Raw genomic sequence first — 7,704 nt, 5'->3', positions numbered from 1 at the left:
CCCTTGCTCAACCACCGTACTAAACAGTTGATCTTATAGAAGGAAAGAAAAGTATCTCTGGCAGAAGGCATATGTATAAGAGCCAGAGGTGAAACAGCACTGTGCTTTTGGAGAGCTATAAATAACTCAGCATGGCTGGAACAAAGGCTGTATTTGGGAGTGGTGGGGTGAGGGGTCTGATGGAAGCATCAGGAAGCAGACAAAAAGATGTGAATGTGAAAGATGAAATGCAGAAAGGTAAGACTAAGTAGGTCAGGTAATCAGTGAGAGAAGACCACAGTAATCAAGGTAATAGCACGGTGGTAGACTGATTAAAGCAAATAGTAAGGATAAAGAGGCAGGTAGTGCCGAGCAAGGGAGTGATGACAGAGGGTAGACAGAGTTTGGAAGTTCATTGAATGTGGTGAATGAAGAAAACTAGAATGACTTCCAGATTTATCTCTGAAGCCAAATTGGTAGATGCTAATGCCATAAGCCAGAAAACAGGGAAGAGTTGCTTTCTCAGAAATTAGAATCCTTCAGTCTGCTGTCTTTGAGTGTCATGCACATCTTTTAGATGTGCCTACACCTAGTGAACCACTGTGAAAGCAATCATTATTCGTCAGAAATTTATTCAAGGTAGCCAAGCCTCTCTCCTTAAACCTTCATGCAACCATAGAGGAATGGCATCCCTGGTACAGGCAAGAGAGGATCTCCCTTCACCTTTCCCCAGTATTCATAAAGTCACGGAAAGCATGCAATTTCATGGGTTTCCTTTTCAGCCTCTGGGTCAGAAATTCCAGCAAGCTGCTCCAAAAACAGTTGGCCCCCCTTTTTTTCCCTAAGACATTCAAATTGTTTCATAGACATTATCTCACCAATAGCCATTTCATCTTGGTGAGGAAGGCCAAGGAACAATTTATTCCTATCTTTAAAGGGTAAAGAGAGGTTAAATGACTCATCTGGGGAGCTGGAAATAGAAGCTCAGTCTCCAGAGTCAGCTCTGTGTGTGTAAGAGGAAGTGCCAAATGACTCTGTAAATGGGTGTGAGTTAAGGGTTATTGATATCTCACAAGACCTGAGTTGTTGGAGTCATCATTTACGGGTAAATAAAGAGCTCAGAAATGGAACAGGAATTGAAGTTTGTTTTCAGAGGGTAGGCAGTTTTTCTGTTTTCTGCGTAAGCTTTCCTCTGACTCGTAGACCCTGTAAACAAGAATAATAGGGTGATTTTTCAGTATTAATAGAATATCCATAGCACATGGACAAAAGTGTGTACTATGTTTAAAATAATATAAAATATGTTTATATTATATATCATCCATAGTGCTACTAGTCATCATTATATGAGGATGGAGAAGTATAGGTGACATTTAATATCTAATGATTTTATATAATCCAGATGTTTCTTCCATACAAAGACATCCTAAGAACTGGTCTGTCTCTATATTCTTTACTATAACTTGGTAAAATCTTGGATACAAAACTGTAGTCCTGCATTCCTAATGAAGGAATATATATATATATATATATATATATATATATATACACACATATATATGTGTGTGTGTGTGTGTGTCTACCTTCTGAAAGGTAGATTATATATATATATATATATATAATCTACCTTTCAGAATTTCTCAATCACTTGATTTTCTTGATATACTTCTGGTCATTCTGTGCCAAGACTTAGCTCTCAGACCCCTTCTCTTTTCTGTGTGTGCTCACTGCCTACATGATCTCATGTAGTTTCTTTATCCTCCCTCAGGCTTGCTGTAGTCTATCCACGTTGGCTTCTTGCCTTTACCAGGCACTCTCGCTTCAGGGCCTTTGCACTTGCTATTTCTTCTGTTGGGATTTTAATAATCTATAATACATTAGAATAATTATTTTGTCACTCAGTTCAGGTTTTTTTCTATTCCTTGAGATAAGCCACTTTAAACTGCTTTCCCCATTTCCACAACCTAATCCTCTTTCTCTGCTTTTCCTTTTTTCTTTGAAATTATTAGTATTGCAAGGGAAACAAAAGCAAACATGAAGTATTGGGATTTCATCAAGATAAAAAGCTTCTGTAAAGAAAAGGAAACAATCAATAAAACTAAAAGACAACCAACAAAATGAGAGAAGATATTTGCAAATGATATATCTGATGAAGGGTTAGTATCCAAAAAATCTATAAAGAATTTATCAAACTCAACACTCAAAAAACATATAATCCAGTTAAAAAATGGGTAAAAGACATGAACAGACATTTCTCCAAAGAAGACATCCAGACAGCTAATGGACATGTGAAAAAATGTTCAACATCACTCATTATCAGGGAAATACAAATCAAAACCACAATGAGATACCACCTCACACCTGTCAGAATGGCTGAGATGAACAACACAGGAAGCAACAGATGTTGGCAAAGGTACAGAGAAAGGGTAACACTCTTACACCGTTGGTGGGAATGCAAACTGGTGCAGCCACTCTGGAAGACAGTATGGAGGTTCCTCAAAAAGTTAAAAATAGAACTACCCTCTGATCCACCAATTGCACTACTAGGTATTTACCCAAAGGATACAGAAATACTGATTCAAAGGGGTACCTGCACCCTGATGTTTTAGCAACATAATCAACAATAGCCACATTATAGAAAGAGCCTAAATCTCCATCAACTGATAAATGGATAAAGAAGAAGTGGTGTATATATCAGTGGAATATTACTCAGCCATCAAAAGGATGAAACTTGACATTTGCAATGACATAGATGGAACTAGCATGTATTATGCTAAGTAAAGTAAGTCAGTCAGAGAAATACAAATACCATATGATTTCCCTCATTATGTGTAATTTAAGAAACAAAATGGATGAACATAGGGGAAGGGAAGGAAAAATAAAAGAAGATAAAAACAGAGAGGGAGGCAAACCATAGAAGACTCTTAACTGTAGAGTCTGAAGCAAACTGAGGGTTGCTGGAGGGAAGGTGGGTGAGGGCATGGGCTAAATGGATGAGGAGCATTAAGGAGGGCACTTGTTGGAATAAGCATGGGGTGTTATATGTAAGTGACAAATCACTAAATTCTACTCATGAAACTAGTACTATACTGCATGTTAAGTAACTTGAATTTAAATAAAAACTTTTAAGAAAAAAATAAATTTTTACTATTTAACACATCGTAACTACCTTTTATTTATTTATATTATTAATTTTCATTTCCTCACTAAATTGTGAATTTTGTGAGGGTAAAGAAATTGTCTCTTCTGTACTATGCCCTATACATAGCAGCATATGGTCATGACTCAATAAATATTCACTAAATGAATGAAGAAAAACTAAATCTATGATTAATAGAATAGCCTAAAATTTTACAGTGCATATTGATCATAATTTCAGCCATCTCATCATGAAAAATACCTGTTAGCTGTTACAGACCTATCAAAAGTTTTGTGTCTATTTTCTCTATTAAATTGAACCATATGAAATTGCCAATAATTGACGCATTTTGAATTATAAAAGCATTAATTTCATGATTCAACCTAGATGTAAAATGAGATCTGGGAAAAATGCACAACAATCTAGACAAATATACTACTAATAAAATTGTTCTGTTTCTTCCTCAATGATGATTGTTTCCACTTTTGACTTCCTGAGGTTTACAAATACAGTTCTCCAATTATAAAATCTACAAACCAAATGGAGACCTGTTATTTGCATTAAAAAATAAAATTAAAAATATGACAATTACCCAGAACCCAACAACAGTATGTGATATAGCCTTACCTCTGCAGTTACCACTAGGTTTCTGAGAAAGTTTTATGCAGGAAAGGTAATAGAGTTGGCAGCTGAAATGTGTGTCCCATGGATGATTGACAAGTATGTAGTTGAGGAATGACAATGTTCAACATCTGGTTGAGTGGCAGCAATGGTGGAAACCAACTTATGTGGTAAAGTATCAAGTTAATGGGTAGGCTAACACACTGATTCCTGCAACAGTCACTATACAGTGATTCTATACTTCATATTTAAGTCAAGAAATGCTTCTGTGGCATGAACCTTTTTAACTTCAATTTTATCAGCTAAGGAAATATATTGATAAGAATAGTTATTGAGTATTGCAATTTTTCAAATTTCACAGTTAAGTAGATTGCACATCTATTTAGAAGCACTATTAAAGGACCTCAGAGATAGGAACCAAACAATTACTTAGAATTGATCTTGTCTATTTAGGAAACAATTGTTTGGACTAAAGTATATGGCAACAGTTACAATATGGATCTCTTGGATTTTCCTGGAGTAACTTGAATAATTTGAAATTAAAGATGATCATATATGAGAAAGTGCTTTAGAAACTATAAAGATTCACAAAATATGCATTGTTGTTTTATTTCTATTACTATCATAATAACTTCTGTTTAAATGTTCTTAACTGATTTACTAATAAAGTAGCACAAATTTGAGCAATATTGTCCCCCTATCTGTTTCTGGAGAGACATGGTTTCCATTTGATGAAAATAGTTTTATTTCACTTCTGATCTCATTCACCATTTGTATGTAACCTCTGTGACCATTGGCTCCACAGTCTTCTTTCAGTTTTCATGCATTGAAATAGACCCTAACCAGAGTTGCCCGGTGTAAAGTATCCAGATCATTTCTTTCCCTTTTCTGCCCTTTGTTGTCTCTAATGGATCCTAAAGAGTACTATTTGAATCTCAAAACATTTAGTCATCTTTTAAATTGAATGTCTATTTCTGTCCTTTCCCCCTAAACTGGGTACTTCTTTACCACCAAATAATCCATGCATTATTCCATAGATATATGCACAAGGATCTCTTTCAAATAAGAAAGCTATGGTTGTTAGAATTTTCCCTCTGAAAGTAGACTAAGTCTTTGATGTTATATCATAGTTTTTCTGAGCCGGGTATTCTTTTCATGATCAGTCCCTTTCCAGGAGCCTCAGTCAACACTCATGTGGATTTGTTTGACTTACCCACCAATTTTCTAGAGGTAGTTGATCCCCAGGACTAAAACAACTGAGGATCAATATAAATACAAATAGCAAACTCAGAAAAATAATTATTGTATGGAGATACAGTAAAACCTTGGATTGTGAGTAAATTGTTCTGTGAGTGTTCTGCAAGACAAGCAAACATTTCTAATAAATTTTAACTTGATAAACAAGCGATGTCTTGTAATACAAGTGGTACGTGACGTTGAATGTCACATGATCACAACTGAGCTAATGGTTCTTGAAATTCGCTTTGATATAAAGCTGCTTTGGATTACAAGCATGTTCCCAGAATGAATTATGCTTGCAAACCAAGGTTTCACTACAAATATTACATTATAGCTCAGTTGTGGGTTGAGGCTACTTGGTGTGACTTCCATCATGGTTTTCCTTCACATTGTGGCATTTTCACAAGGTATGCCATATGAAACTCATGCCTGAGAGCTACCAGTTTATGAAAAGTGATTTAAACTTTATACCAGATCACTACAACTCTGATTAAAATATTCTAAAACATCAACTCAAGGGCTTTGAGAAGGGAGGAAAATTGGTGTAACCAGTACCAGCCTCAGCTGGTCAAAGCCAAGGGTTTGATTGTTGATTCAGATAACTTATTTCATCACATTTCTCGGCCTCATGTTCTCGCTTAGTAAACAAGAATAACCCTCCATGCATAATTTTTTAAATGGATAATAAATAGAAAATAAAGAATTAGAAGTTCTCTGTTGAGAAGAGGTGAAATAATAATACCAATGGCATATTACTAATGTATTGGTATCAATATGCTAATATATTAACTAATATTAAAATATCATTATATTATCTAATAATCCCTAATTTTATTAGGTAATCATAATTTATATGATGGTTATAACAAAATGTGTATTTTAGACACAGGTTGCTGGAAAGCTTTGGTCTCAGAAAATAGAGCCAGTATTAGAGGCTAAGAAGAGAATAGATAGAATTAGAACGAGGAAGGTGTGGTGTGTTCCGATTGGTTGGAGGCCAGCAATGCAGGAGTAAAAGAATTCACCCAAGACAGAAGAAAGGAGATAGAAGTTTATTGAATACAAGGCAGGGAGCAGCTGAGAGGACAGCAAAGGAGAGTCTCTATGCCAGGAGGTAGTGGTAAGGGACTATAGTTATAAGGTGGAGTGAGGAAGTATGGGAACACGGAATTTTCCCTTTTTTGGTAACTGTGCCTGGTTGTAATTAGCCCATTTGTTAGTTAGCACCTATGGCCATTTTAGGGTAGCCTGTTTGTTACTGAGCCTGTTTGCAGTCTGTCATCACTGTGGGCCCTTTTGCCTTGCTCAAGTTTGCATTGTTCAAGTTTATTGCCTAAAGGCGACCTCTACAGAAGGAACAGGAAATTGTTGTCACAGATTCTGGTTCCCACTGCCTTAACTCTTACCAGACAAATCTATGTCTTCTTTCTACATTTCTGCACTTTTAGTCCTTATGAACATATTACTACTTCTATAAACCTAATTTTCCTTATTTGTAAAATATAGGCAATGAGATTAGATCTTAGAACTCTAAAGTCCTGCTAAGAAAGGACCTAGTCCTATACAATGTTTGGGAGATAAAAGGAATGTTTGTTAAACTGTGTGGCAATCACTCATAATATACCCCTATCCAGAAGCTACACAATATATATTTCATTCAAATACTAATAGAACTGAAAGGACCTAGAGTGAAAAAAAACAAAAAAAAAAAAAAACAGAACTTCTTATGTTTGCCTAACCTAGCTCTTATCAAAATAATGTCTAAGTTTATAAGGGCATTAGCCCCATCCAGAACCCCTTCCTCTTACCATTTTAGTGCAAATCTGCCAAAATTCAATATGCCATTCCCTGCTTCCTCTTGCCTGGGGGCTTTCTCTGTCCCAACCCTCAGTGTTTTGTGTGCCTATAACAAGACTAGAAATGCTGAGTAATTAACTCCACCCTATCCCAGCATCACTGCAGGAGTTGAGGTGCTGGTGTATTCTAGTTCCCTCACACTCTGAGGTATGTGTGTGACTGGCTTCTGGACTAAGCTCAGGTCATCCTAGAAGAATCTATCACTGTAATGTACCCTTTCATTTGGATTTCCTTACTTATTCTTCTTTCCTGATCTTTGCTTTACCTCCCAATAAACTATTTCTACTCAGGATCTGTTTGGGGTAAAGGGTGAACATAAGTTAATTTACATATTTGGAAATTAGTGGGCTACAATACCTTAATGGCTATTTCCAACTCCACTATTCAATGACCCAAATGCATTAAGAGATTATTTCTGACAGTTTCAGGACACAAGTCTCCAGTACCTGGCTTCTATGAGTCACTTAATAAATGTTTCCTGAATAAATTAATTTCTTCAGAGGACAGTACCATAAGTCTTCGCAAAGGAAAAAGCATGAATTCAGAAGACCCCACTTTTAACCTTCCTATTTCTTAGGAGAATTAATGGACATGTAGTCTATGTCCTGGCTGTTTTTCCACTGCCTCTTTGATAGATCTTTTTGTCTCTCCTGCGACACTTATCTCCAGTGACTCAATGTCTTAGTGCCCTTTTCTTCTTTCAGTTTTTGAATACAAGAAATTCTTATTCTTTCTATGTCCTTTACAATTCACCTTCAAGAAGTGGAGGAAGAAGAACTCATTAAATCCAATATCAAAGCCACCTACTAAAAGTCTAATATGTGCACTATGGTAGAATATATATATTTTCACATATATAGTGATTTCAT

At 35.9% G+C, this 7,704-nt stretch overlaps 1 long non-coding RNA gene across 1 annotated transcript in view; it reads left to right on the top strand.

Annotated features, from left to right (window-relative positions):
* The first annotated feature begins 5,983 nt into the window (after positions 1-5,983).
* Positions 5,984-7,704, top strand: part of LOC131487613 (uncharacterized) — a 70,990-nt gene continuing 69,269 nt past the window's right edge. The window contains exon 1 of the long non-coding RNA XR_009249849.1: positions 5,984-6,098. This is a non-coding gene — a long non-coding RNA (uncharacterized LOC131487613). The remainder of the gene's footprint in view (positions 6,099-7,704) is intronic.

Source organism: Neofelis nebulosa, chromosome 10, assembly GCF_028018385.1.
Source record: "Neofelis nebulosa isolate mNeoNeb1 chromosome 10, mNeoNeb1.pri, whole genome shotgun sequence".
Lineage (NCBI taxonomy): Eukaryota > Metazoa > Chordata > Mammalia > Carnivora > Felidae > Neofelis > Neofelis nebulosa.
This window is presented reverse-complemented; position numbering and strand designations above follow the sequence as displayed.